The 13,245-nt window shown below is 54.2% G+C and overlaps 1 protein-coding gene across 13 annotated transcripts in view; it reads left to right on the forward strand.

The window, feature by feature from the left end:
- The window catches only part of LOC133361693 (guanylate-binding protein 1-like), a 123,927-nt gene that overhangs the window by 61,965 nt on the left and 48,717 nt on the right, over positions 1-13,245 (forward strand). The window lies entirely within an intron of this gene.

Here is a 13,245-nt window from a genome sequence, read left to right on the forward strand (position 1 = left end):
ACTGAAAAGGAGTGGTGAAACTGGTTGAAGCACTCCTGTCCCTAACACTAACCTAGTCTCAACTGTAATTGCTATTGTTTTTTGCTTGATTAGACAGAAAGCCTCACCGACTATCACAACTCTTTTTAAGGAGGGATCTGTCTCGCAGTGGCATGAGAAATAGCACGCGATGGGTGAGATGCATGTGTCAGATTTGAACAGGAGTCACTTCCATATATATATGCATACCATGAGATAATTCACACCCAAACAGGAGCACAGTGACACAGCAATTAACACAACTTAGTTTATGCCAAACAAGAGCAATAATTCAGCTTATAAACAACCCTATTTTCCAGCATCTCCACACCGCAAAGTATAAACACAATAGCTCTTCAGAAACTTGAAGTTATTTGTTGGTCCAAAGTCCTGTCTGTTGGTGAGACGCAGGTGCTACCGAGCACGTGTTTGCTGGATAGAGATGTGTTTATATACATCCCGAAGTAAAGCTGGAGTCCTTGTGGCCTTTTTATGTATAGGGGGTGCCTTGGAGTCCTATCGCATGACCTGATGTACACCTGAATACCCTCTCAACAGAGCTGTACACGCTTCCAACTGATCCTCAGCCCTTCACTGATTTCAGCGGCACGTCAGTCTTTTTTGACAATAAACACACCTCTGTCACATTAGAAATCCTGTAACAAACACTTTTACAACACTGGTTAAAATTTATATCATATTTTTCCTAGACGATGTGCATCTCTGACCATGTAGTTGATCCAACTCAAACCAATTTGATCCAGATTCACCCTTCCTCCTTCCTCTCCATGTGACTTAAGAAATCCAGCTCAAATCATTTTCATACTTTTGTAACGGCATAAGTAGCGCAGGAGACGTTTGATGGAGGCAACACGTATTTATTAACAAATGGGTACTATACAGTACGTAGCGCACCCTAACACTGGAAGGGGTAACGGCCCCTTCACCCGGTCTATCCGAGGCAGTGTCCCTCGGCTAACGTTTCCCCGTTAGCTCCTACACTTCTCTAACCCAGACCATCCTATAGAGGCTAACTCACCTGGCCCAGCTTCGGCTCAGGTCCGACCCTCAGCCACATGAGCCTGGCCCTCACAAGGACACAGACCTCACTGCTCTGAGGTCGCCCCTGGCTTGCCCTGCTCGGCTGTTATAAGAGTAGCGAGTCAGGGTAGTCCCAGGGCTAGCTAGCTGGTCTTCAGTCTTCACTGGCTCTTCTGCTCCAACGACGGCCTCGAGCTCTCTCGCGCACCGCTTTATATACCCAACTGCCCCCCGAGGGGCGGGGCTGTATGCGGACGTTGATGTAGACACCCCACGCACGGACCGTGGTGTACACCCCGGTACGTAACACCTCTACACTTTTGTGAAGCTCCTTGGAGAAGTCCATTCTTAAAAAGGTGAAGTCTTTATTTCTAGATAATATCGTATTTACAACCTCGCGATCAGTCAGCCCAGATCATTTCCACTATTGTCGTTTCGCAACCAGTGAGCCCCGATGTCGTCCACCTTATTGATCTCTGGGCAAGCGCCCAGACTACGGGCATTGCTCCCCTTTAATACCCGCCCCGATCGGAAAGTGCCCTCCACCCCCCTATGACACGTGTCTTCAATTATCTCAACGTGTACATTTCGCTGTCCCCTTTATGGCGCCCCTCAGCCACCTGTGCCCAATCATCTCAACGTCTATTATTTATTGAATAATCTATACAGTACCTTCTGGCCACCTGTTCTCAATTATTTCAACTTGTACCCTCTAACACTTTCTCCTTACAGTCCCCTACACTTTTAACCGAGGATATTTCTCAATACAGATCATACCAATTCCAGGATGTTCACAGGGAGGTTTCAAATATATTCCCTCGAATTGCATTCCTCCGTTTCATACACAACCTCTCCAATATGCACAGTGTAAATTAAGATAATTCTAATTTGGTCACAGGGGCCATGATTACCAATTCAGTTTAATTTATCTAATTCGGACAATGACGCCATCAAAAAACGAGCTACGCTTGCGAATTACGCCACAGTATCATTCATATCCACCCTGACGTAGAGGGAATGTAGTATTGTTATGTTTAAGAGGCCCGCATTTGTACTAATAGCCAGGGTGGCCACTGGAATGGAGTCATAGACCTCTGCAAACAAGCTGTGAATATTCCACGGCTAGGCAACATGACCACGCCCCGAAACGTAATGCCAAACCAAGAAAGTATAACCCCTGGCTCTAAATAAACACTAAACCATTCCCCTAAACACAAACTATAAAATGAAAAGTAACGAAGTGGCCTTCCTATATATTTTCCATCAAGTGACATCCAGTGTCTCATCAGCAGAGTCAGATTTAGTTTAGTCAGGATTAATTAAGTTAATGGAACTTAGACTTATTGTCTGGTGGCATTCAACAATGTGTAGAAAAGCTCCCACGGACGCACTCGGAGACGGAGGTAAGTTATGTGTAGAGGTGTTACGTAACGGGGAGAAACGGGCAGTTACACTGGGGTGTCTACATCCACGTCCGCAAACAGTTTCCAACCTGGGGGGCTGTGTGGGGGTGAGGCTGGGATCCCACACAGCCCCACCCCTCGAGGGCATGTTGGTATATAAGATGGAGAGCGAGAGAGCTCGAGGCAGTCGTTGGGTACAGATCAAGATGAAGAGCCAGTGAAGACTGAAAGCCAGCTAGCTAGACCTGGAACTACCCTGGCTCGCTGTTCTTGTAAAAGCCGAGCAGGGCAAGCCAGTGGCGACCTCAAAGCAGTGAGGTCTGATGTCCTTGTAAGGGCCAGACTTGTGTGGTTGAGAGTCGGAACCTGTGCCAAAGCTGGGCCAGGTTAATTAGCCTACATTTGGGGAAGGTCTGGGATATAGGGAAGTAAGGAGTTAACGGGGAGCGTTAGCTGGGGAACACTTCCTCTAATAGACCGGGTGAAGAGGCCGATACCTCTTTGAGTGTTAGAGTCATAACTCTACTGTATTGAATCAAATTGTAATAAATAGTGTTGCCTCCATCAACTTCTCCTGCGTCACATACGCCCGTTACAACTGGAGTCAGAAGTGGTCCTGTCTGCACGAGATGGATATGAGGAAGACAGTTCGTGCCCACGACCCGGGCCAAAGTGACGACCATGAGGAGACGAGTCAGCAGGCCTCGGACGGGGAATCTGAGGTGATGCAGATGCTACAACAACCATCGCGGCCGCCTGACATACAGCTGAAGTTGGGGGGTGGGCTCCAGGACGCTCACTCCCGACTTGCTAAATTGCTGTTCGCCGCTGCCTCCATACTGGCGGAGATTACCCAGTCCGGAGGAGGGGTAGCTGATGAACGCGGAAAAATTTGGCGCCAAACGGCGGCTCCCGCCAGCACTGCATCGCGACTTGGAAATTGGCGCCAAACACAGGCTCCCGCCACGGGCACCGCAATGCAGGTTGAATTTGGCGCCATTTTACCAACCAGTGCCCCGAGTGGTGGAGGCCAGGAGCACCACGTGGGAGAGGGTCTCCAATCACCGCCTGCCACGTCATCTCTATGTGACAGACGTCGCCGTGACCAACCTGTGGCCTCTGCGGGAGAAGTCGCCATTTCACTGTACGGCGGCGCTGCGCAGGAAAATCAGGAGCCGGGAGCAGAGCAGACGTTCCAGCAGCGACTGCCCGTGTTGATGGCCTTTCAAGCAGAAGGAGGCAACTGGGGAGCTTTTCAACGGCGGTTCCTCGCTCACCAGGAGATGTCGGGATGGACCGACGCCGAGGCACTGCGCGTGCTCCCAGCGACTCTGAACGATGACGCTCTGGCCACCCTCATGGCGACTCCAAGGTCTGACCGCTTTACACTGCAAGCAGCACTTCAGCTGATGGCCAGGTTCTACGGACCACCGTCTGCCAGTCGACAGCACTTTTACGGTCGCCGTAAGGGGGAGATGGAAACTCCTCTCGCCTATCGCAATGCACTTCTGGCTCTCGCTGACACCACTTTTCCTCATATGGATGAAGAAGGCATAGACGCAATCGTCACAGAGCAGCTTTTGGTGCTGGCACAAGAGTTGGGTGTTCCCATCAACGCGGCAGATGAGGTTGATATATTCTCCTTGCGAGTCGCTACGCGCATTCATGCGCAAGAAGTCCTTAAACGGAAACGGCCCATCGCTGCCTGCGCCTCAGCTTCAGCCTCAGCGCCCAGCGAACCACAAGGTGCTCTACCGCAAGAGGAGGTCTTCGCCACGGCACGTTCGGGGGACTGGAGGTCGGGAGGTCGGTCGCCCCAGCGCATGGCACGCAAGCAACTGAAACCAGCGACGGCCCTCATCACATGTTACAACTGCGGACTCCGGGGCCATGTTGCTTCTGGGTGCCGGGCTCCGCGTCAGCACACCGAAAGGACCTCGGCCGGACGACGCCCAAGGTCCCAAGTCATCCCAAAAGTCCTTGGCAAGTTGCTGCACCACACATGCTCGGCCCACTCACACATTGCACACGAGTCACCGCCCCCCGCCTGACGGTCCACGGGATTTGGGTACCGGTTCAGTGAGGGGAGGGGAGTTTGTACGGGTGCTCTGACCAGGCGAATGGTCCGAGCTGGCCCATAGGGTGGTGGCTGTTTCGGCCGGCTCGTCCGTGGTTACAGGATCGATCTAGGGTGTCGAGGTTCGGGTTTTGGTCGACACGGGGGCGTCGGCAATGATAATTTCCGACCTTATTTACAATATACTTCCCGTTCAATGTTGACCCTTACTCCCAGTAGACGTTCCATGTTACGCGGCAAACGGAGGATCTTTGGGTATTGTGATTCAAATCCGGGTGGGTATTTGCATTGGGGATATTAAGTTGTCAGGACCAGTCTCGGTCTCATCATCTCTTGCAGTCCTATGTTTGTTGGGAACGGATATTCTAGCTAAAATGCCGATCAAGATCCTCATTCATCAGGGTTGCATAGAGCTCCCCTCGGGCCGCCGCATAGCGTTTTTGTCCTCCCCTAGCAATCAACGCACGGCCTGTGCGACGGTACAAGCGATGGTTTCCCAGATGGTACGCGTACCGCCGGGGTCACAGATGTTAGTGCCCCTATGCTTGCGTAAATCTCTCGGTGTGGGTACGACGGAGCATGGTGTACTGTTAGGCCCATCTAATGCAGCGGTGAGGGATTTGGATTTGGCGGTGGCTCAGACGATCGTGCGGGGGGACAGAGACCCCTTCGTCGTGGTTTAAAATGCGTGGTCACGGACAGCTGTGATTCCACAGGGTACCGTGCTCGCTCATGCATCGCCGGTACCCATGGGGGAGCCGGTGATAGCACATGTAAATGATGGTCCGGCTCCGCATCCAAAATCGGGCTGTGATCAAGGGTGGCTGGATTCACTGTGTTCTGGATCCTGTGGCCTGTCCAGTTCACAGCTTGCTGTGTTACGCGCCCTGTTGATCGAATTTTCTGACGTTTTCAGCGAACATAAATATGATATTGGTTGCACTAATCTGTTATGCCACCATATTGACACGGGTGACGCTGTCCCCATTCGTCAAAATCTGTTCCGGCTGAGCCCAGCCGAGAAGGAACATGTGAAATCGGCTGTTAATGATATGTTGTCTGCCGACATAATTTCTCCCTCTACCAGTCCATGGGTGGCTCCCATCATGCTCGTGAAAAAGCACGAAGGGTCCCTGAGGTTTTGCGTTGATTTTCGTCGCCTTAATAAGATCTCTGTGGCTGACGCATATCCGCTCCCCAGGATGGACGATTCTTTGGATTCTTTAGCAGGGGCACGGTATTTTTCCACATTGGACCTGCTATCGGTATTTTGGCAACTCCCCCTTGATGAGGAGTCAAAACCCAAGACTGCGTTTTGGACACCTGTGGGCCTATTTCAGTTCAATTGTTTGTCTATGGGACTCCACTCAGCTCCCGCAACGTTCCAGCGGCGATTGGAATTGGTTTTGTCCGGCCTTCAATGGGATACCTGTTTAATTTACCAGGATGACGTCATCGTCTTCAGTAAAACGTTCGAGGAGCACCTCCAACGTTTGAGGGCGGTGTTCCTCAGGATGAGGTCCGCCAATTTGAAGTTTAAGCTACAAAGTGCCATTTACTCCGGGAATCGGTGCGATACTTGGGGCACATTGTGGGCCGTTCGGGTATCTCCACTGATCCCGCTAAGACACATTGTATCAGTTCTTGGCCTACGCCCACTTCAGTCAGCGAGGTCCGCAGTTTTATCGGGTTTGCCTCCTATTAGCGGCGATTCGTCAAACAATTTGCCACCATAGCCAAACCCCTGCGCACTTTGACAGCAAAAGGTGTGAAATTTCGCTTGGGCCCGGAGGAGAAGGCAGTTTTTCACTCCCTTCGTGACGCCTTGGTGAGTGCTCCGCCACTTGTGTTATCCCGATTTCACCGAGCCGTTTTTGCTTGACACGGATGCCAGTAACACTGGTATTGGCGGAATACTCTCACAGGTGATCGAGGGTGTCGAACGCGTCGTCGCTTATGGAAGCAGGGTTTTGTCGCCGGTGGAGCAGAGGTACTGCGTAACCCATCGCGAGTTACTGGCTATTGTTTTTTTTATCCAACAGTATCGACCGTATATCTACGGCCGACACTTCACTGTCCATATGGACCATGTGGTGCTTCAATACGCGCTTCGTGTTGACCAGCCATCGGGGCAGTTGTCCTGATGGTTGGAGGTCCTTCAGGACTACCAATTCACAATCACGGTTGTCACCAGGCACAGAATGTGCGTGTTTTTTGGGATCGGGACGTTGCAAACCCCAGACTGTCGTCTCTCCTGCGGCTCTGGCCGCGCGGCTGATGCACCGCGACCCGAGATTCCCTTCTCTCCCACGAGTGGGGATTCATTGCTCCAATTGTCCCTCGTTGACTGGGGCCGGCTCCAAATGGGAGACGCGTCCCTGCTCACGCTGCATCACAAAGCCAATGGTTCCGCAAAAGGTGTGGTTGGTGTCGATTCATGGATATTAAAACAGGGGCTCCTTATGAATTGGGATGGTAGGTCCCTACACCATAGACTCGTTGTGCATCTGCCGTGCGGGGTAGGGTTGTTCTGGCCGCTCATGAACGGCTGTTACATTTGTGGTTTCACAAAACCTTTGCCATGCTCCAGCGTGATTACCATTGGCTGGGCATGGCAAGGGATGTGTCCATCATTCTCAAGGGGTGTGTGCAGTGCGCCCAACGGAAACCGCCTTCCAATGCGGCTAACCCGCCGTTGCAATCCATTCAGGTCTCGCGCATCAATGAACTTGTTGCGCTTGATATTCTGGGGCCCTTCCCGGCGACACCTAGGGGTAACAAGTACCTGCTGTTTGGCGTGGATTATTTCACTCGATGGCCCATGGCTTGGCCACTTGCCAACCAGTCGGCAGCAGCCGTTACCGAGACCTTTGTCCAGGGCTATGTTCTGGACAAGGGTGCACCGGAGTGGTTGCTGACCGATCAGGGGAAGAATTTCTCGAGCACCTTGCTACGGGAGGTGTGCGACCTCTTAGGCACTAAAATGTGCGTACTTCCCCGTACCACCCGCAGACTGATGGAATGGTGGAGCGGCTCCTTAGGACAATTACGTCCATGTTGTGCCATCAGGTGTGCGAGGCTCAGGTGGATTGGGACTTACAAATTCCAGGTGTCCTCGCCGCCTATTGAATGGCTACCCAGGCGGTGACGGGTTTTCCACCTTTTTTCTTATGTTTTGTTGTGTTATTGTTGTTGTTATGAGGCACGCACACGGTTCTGGTTTTTGTTGTATTCTTTATTGGAAAATGTTGTTGCAGCCAGGCCGGCTGCGAACTATGCGGGGGGGGGGGGGGGGTGATGTAGAGGTGTTACGTAACGGGGAGAAACGGGCAGTTACCCTGGGTGTCTACATCCACGTCCGCAAACGGTTACCACCCTGGGGGGCTGTGTGGGGGGGAGGCTGGGATCCCACACAGCCCCGCCTCTCGAGGGCATGTTGGTATATAAGGCGGAGAGCGAGAGAGCTTGAGGCAGTCGTTGGGTACAGATCAAGATGAAGAGCCAGTGAAGACTGAAGGCCAGCTAGCTAGACCTGGAACTACCCTGACTCGCTGTTCTTGTAAGAGCCGAGCAGGGCAAGCCAGTGGGGCGACCTCAGAGCAGCGAGGTCTGTCTCCTTGTAAGGGCCAGACTCGTGTGGCTGAGGGTCGGAACGTGCGCCGAAGCAGGGCCAAGTTAGGTAGCCTACATTTGGAGAAGGTCTGGGATATAGGGAAGTAAGGAGTTAACGGGGAGCGTTAGCTGGGGAACACTTCCTCTAATAGACCTCTTTGAGTGTTAGAGTCATAACTCTACTATATTGAATTAAATTGTAATAAATACGTGTTGCCTCCATCAACTTCTCCTGCGTCACATACGCCCGTTACAACTGGAGTCAGAAGTGGTCCTGTCTGCACGAGATGGATATGAGGAAGACAGTTCGTGCCCACGACCCGGGCCAAAGTGACGACCATGAGGAGACGAGTCAGCAGGCCTCGGACGGGGAATCTGAGGTGATGCAGATGCTACAACAACCATCGCGGCCGCCTGACATACAGCTGAAGTTGGGGGGTGGGCTCCAGGACGCTCACTCCCGCCTTGCTAAATTGCTGTTCGCCGCTGCCTCCATACTGGCGGAGATTACCCAGTCCGGAGGAGGGGTAGCTGATGAACGCGGAAAAATTTGGCGCCAAACGGCGGCTCCCGCCAGCACTGCATCGCGACTTGGAAATTGGCGCCAAACACAGGCTCCCGCCACGGGCACCGCAATGCAGGTTGAATTTGGCGCCATTTTACCAACCAGTGCCCCGAGTGGTGGAGGCCAGGAGCACCACGTGGGAGAGGGTCTCCAATCACCGCCTGCCACGTCATCTCTATGTGACAGACGTCGCCGTGACCAACCTGTGGCCTCTGTGGGAGAAGTCGCCATTTCACTGTACGGCGGCGCTGCGCGGGAACATCCGGAGCCAGGAACAGAGCAGACGTTCCAGCAGCGACTGCCCGTGTTGATGGCCTTTCAAGCAGAAGGAGGCGACTGGGGAGCTTTTCAACGGCGGTTCCTCGCTCACCAGGAGATGTCGGGATGGACCGACGCCGAGGCACTGCGCGTGCTCCCAGCGACTCTGAACGATGACGCTCTGGCCACCCTCATGGCGACTCCAAGGTCTGACCGCTTTACACTGCAAGCAGCACTTCAGCTGATGGCCAGGTTCTACGGACCACCGTCTGCCAGTCGACAGCACTTTTACGGTCGCCGTAAGGGGGAGATGGAAACTCCTCTCGCCTATCGCAATGCACTTCTGGCTCTCGCTGACACCACTTTTCCTCATATGGATGAAGAAGGCATAGACGCAATCGTCACAGAGCAGCTTTTGGTGCTGGCACAAGAGTTGGGTGTTCCCATCAACGCGGCAGATGAGGTTGATATATTCTCCTTGCGAGTCGCTACGCGCATTCATGCGCAAGAAGTCCTTAAACGGAAACGGCCCATCGCTGCCTGCGCCTCAGCTTCAGCCTCAGCGCCCAGCGAACCACAAGGTGCTCTACCGCAAGAGGAGGTCTTCGCCACGGCACGTTCGGGGGACTGGAGGTCGGGAGGTCGGTCGCCCCAGCGCATGGCACGCAAGCAACTGAAACCAGCGACGGCCCTCATCACATGTTACAACTGCGGCCTCCGGGGCCATGTTGCTTCTGGGTGCCGGGCTCCGCGTCAGCACACCGAAAGGACCTCGGCCGGACGACGCCCAAGGTCCCAAGTCATCCCAAAAGTCCTTGGCAAGTTGCTGCACCACACATGCTCGGCCCACTCACACATTGCACACGAGTCACCGCCCCCCGCCTGACGGTCCACGGGATTTGGGTACCGGTTCAGTGAGGGGAGGGGAGTTTGTACGGGTGCTCTGACCAGGCGAATGGTCCGAGCTGGCCCATAGGGTGGTGGCTGTTTCGGCCGGCTCGTCCGTGGTTACAGGATCGATCTAGGGTGTCGAGGTTCGGGTTTTGGTCGACACGGGGGCGTCGGCAACGATAATTTCCGACCTTATTTACAATATACTTCCCGTTCAATGTTGACCCTTACTCCCAGTAGACGTTCCATGTTACGCGGCAAACGGAGGATCTTTGGGTATTGTGATTCAAATCCGGGCGGGTATTTGCATTGGGGATATTAAGTTGTCAGGACCAGTCTCGGTCTCATCATCTCTTGCAGTCCCATGTTTGTTGGGAACGGATATTCTAGCTAAAATGCCGATCAAGATCCTCATTCATCAGGGTTGCATAGAGCTCCCCTCGGGCCGCCGCATAGCGTTTTTGTCCTCCCCTAGCAATCAACGCACGGCCTGTGCGACGGTACAAGCGATGGTTTCCCAGATGGTATGCGTACCGCCGGGGTCACAGATGTTAGTGCCCCTATGCTTGTGTAAAGTAGTAACTCGGCAGGAGACGACTTCACGGGTAGCACACTCTTTATTTTCACCAACTTGTAGTTACACGGATGACTAACACCCTACTTCGTTACACGGGTGACCAACACCCACTTAGCTACACGGGTGACGGACACCCACTCAGCTACACGGGTGACTAACACCCACTCAGCTACACGGGTGACCAACACCCACTCAGCTACACGGGTGACTAACACCCACTCAGCTACACGGGTGACCAACACCCACTCAGCTGTACTGACACGGGCTCTTACGCCCCGTAGCCTTCCGGGACACACCCAGCCGGGGTGCCCGTCTCGGCTCTGGGTACCACCGTCCCGACCCACACGGGCGTCGGACTACGGTCCCCCCAGTCTCGGCTCCGAGCCACACAGGGCCCCGGTCCCCACAAGGACGGCGGGACTAGGGGTCTCGGGCCACTACCTCCTCCACCCCGTCTTCGGTCTTCAACTGGTTAACACTGACCACGAGTGCTCTCGCGCGTCCCCCTTTATACCCCTCCTGCGGACGTCGCTGAGAGTACCCACTTATCTGACCAATCACTGCGCACTCGCTACGATCCTCTTTTCCCAGCTTGTGTGAGCGCGCCTCACCACCGGCGCGCGCGTCCATGCCACGCCCACATCGCGTGCCCAACCCCGCGCCCCGTGATCCATCACTGCCGGCGCACGTCAATACCACCACTACATCACCCCCTACCACATAGCTCGCAGCCGACCCGGCTGCTAACAAAACATACAACACCCCTTCACTCCCATGTGTGCCCCGTAACATAACACAAACCCTAACAACACAACATGAACACCGCAATCCGCAAAACCCAGCAACCGCCACACCCGCAACAAGAACAACATGCACAATCCGGCGAGTGGCAACGATACTGTGTATGCGGAAAGAGTAACAATAAAAAAAATTTCTTTAATCATTTTCTCTTCTTTTCTCTCCGACTCATGCAGCGTCCCAATGTCCGAGCGTCCCTTGAACGGGACATTACCCCGGCAGAGGGGGAAGCCGGCAACGAACTCGGGCTTTAACAAAAAAATAAAAAAAAAATTTTTCTTTTTTTTTTTCATGAAAAGTGTTGCGTCCTTGCCCGAGTCCGCCTTGCCGGACCGTCGTACGGCACAGGACGCAGTTGGCCATCCGGCGGCGCCGGCAGTTCAGGAAGGCATGGGCCAGGCATCGGGGCTCCGCGCGAGCCGCGGGGTTCCGGTTCCCGACGGTCAACAGCCGTCAGGTCCGAGACACCTGGGGGTGGGTCAGGTGCAGACACGTGAGGATCAGCCTGCGACACATCCCTCCCCGAGTCGACGGTCACATCACACGCTCGGTCGTCACGGCACAACCCGGGGTCACGCGGCGCCGCGTAGGGTTTCAGTCGGGAGGGGTGCACGTACCAACGGCGTTTTCCCCATTTAATCTGTATACTCTGGGGTCGTGCAACCCGCACAATTTCCACCGGTCCCCTCCATGGTCTCAACAGTTTGGGGGACGTAGCCAACGGTGCGTGTGGACAATGCAGCCAGGCCTTATCGCCCGGTTCCCAATTGTGCGTATGCACCTTCCGTTCATGCAATCGCTCGTTCGCGATCTGCCGAGAGCGTGAATTCAATCTCGCAGCCTCTCGCGCCTCAGCCAATTTGGCGATGTTAAACTTAATGTGGTCTGCCAATTTAGATTTTGCACGTGGCTGTGAAATCCCCAGTTGGACGTCCATGGCCGGATCAGCCTCCCGCCCATACATCAGAAAAAATGGAGAAAACCCCGTCGCCGCATGGGGTGCCATCCGATAGGCCGCTAGTACCCCCGGTACCTGTAAGTCCCAATCCACCTGGTCGTCGCATACCTGTTGGCACAGCATAGACGTAATCGTCCTGTTCAGACGTTCAACCATACCGTCAGTCTGCGGGTGGTACGGGGAGGTACGTACTTTCTTTGTACCCAACAGGTCGCACACCTCGCGCAACAAAACACTCGAAAAGTTTTTCCCTTGATCCGTCAGCAAGCGTTCGGGGGCGCCTTTGTCCAAAACGTAACCTTGGACAAAGGCGTCCGCCACTGCCGCAGCCGACTGGTTGGCGAGTGGCCACGCCATGGGCCAGCGGGTGAAGTACTCTACGCCAACCAGCAGGAACTTATTTCCCCGAGGTGTAGTGGGAAAGGGCCCCAAGATGTCTAGCGCGACCAATTCGTTCGTGCGCGAAACTTGAATGGATTGAAGCGGTGGATTAGCCGCTATTGGTGGCGGTTTTCTTTTAGCGCACCCTACACACCCCTTAAGAATGTTCGCCACGTCACTGCCCATCCCAGGCCAATAGTAGTCTCGCTGAATGAGGGCGAGCGTTTTGTGAAACCCCAGATGCATGAGTCGTTCATGGGCAGCCAGGACAACCTTACCCCGTACAGCAACCGGCACCACAAGCATGTGACGCCGGGACATGGAGTCCCACTTCATCAAGAGGCCCTGTCTGCACACCCAGGAACCGACCCGCGTTTCCCCGCCCTCGGGAACGTTAACCTTCCGACGTAGCGCGAGTAGGGAGCTGTCGGCCATTTGCAGACGGCCCCACTCGATGAGAGGCAATGCTAACAGCGAGTCCCTCCGCGTGGGGGCGTCGACCCCCGTAGTATCCGTGGCGGCTAGCACCACTTCCGCGGGGACATCGACAGAAGGTTTACACCGCGCCGATCCCAACTGACATGCGCATTCCGTACGCGTCGGCAACCGTGACAATGCATCCGCATTCGAGTGGCGCAACCCCTTGCGGTAAATCGTCGTGAATTG

This window comes from Lethenteron reissneri, unplaced genomic scaffold, assembly GCF_015708825.2.
Source record: "Lethenteron reissneri isolate LAM-NWPU_2019-01 unplaced genomic scaffold, ASM1570882v1 scaffold_120, whole genome shotgun sequence".
In the NCBI taxonomy this organism is placed as follows: domain Eukaryota; kingdom Metazoa; phylum Chordata; class Hyperoartia; order Petromyzontiformes; family Petromyzontidae; genus Lethenteron; species Lethenteron reissneri.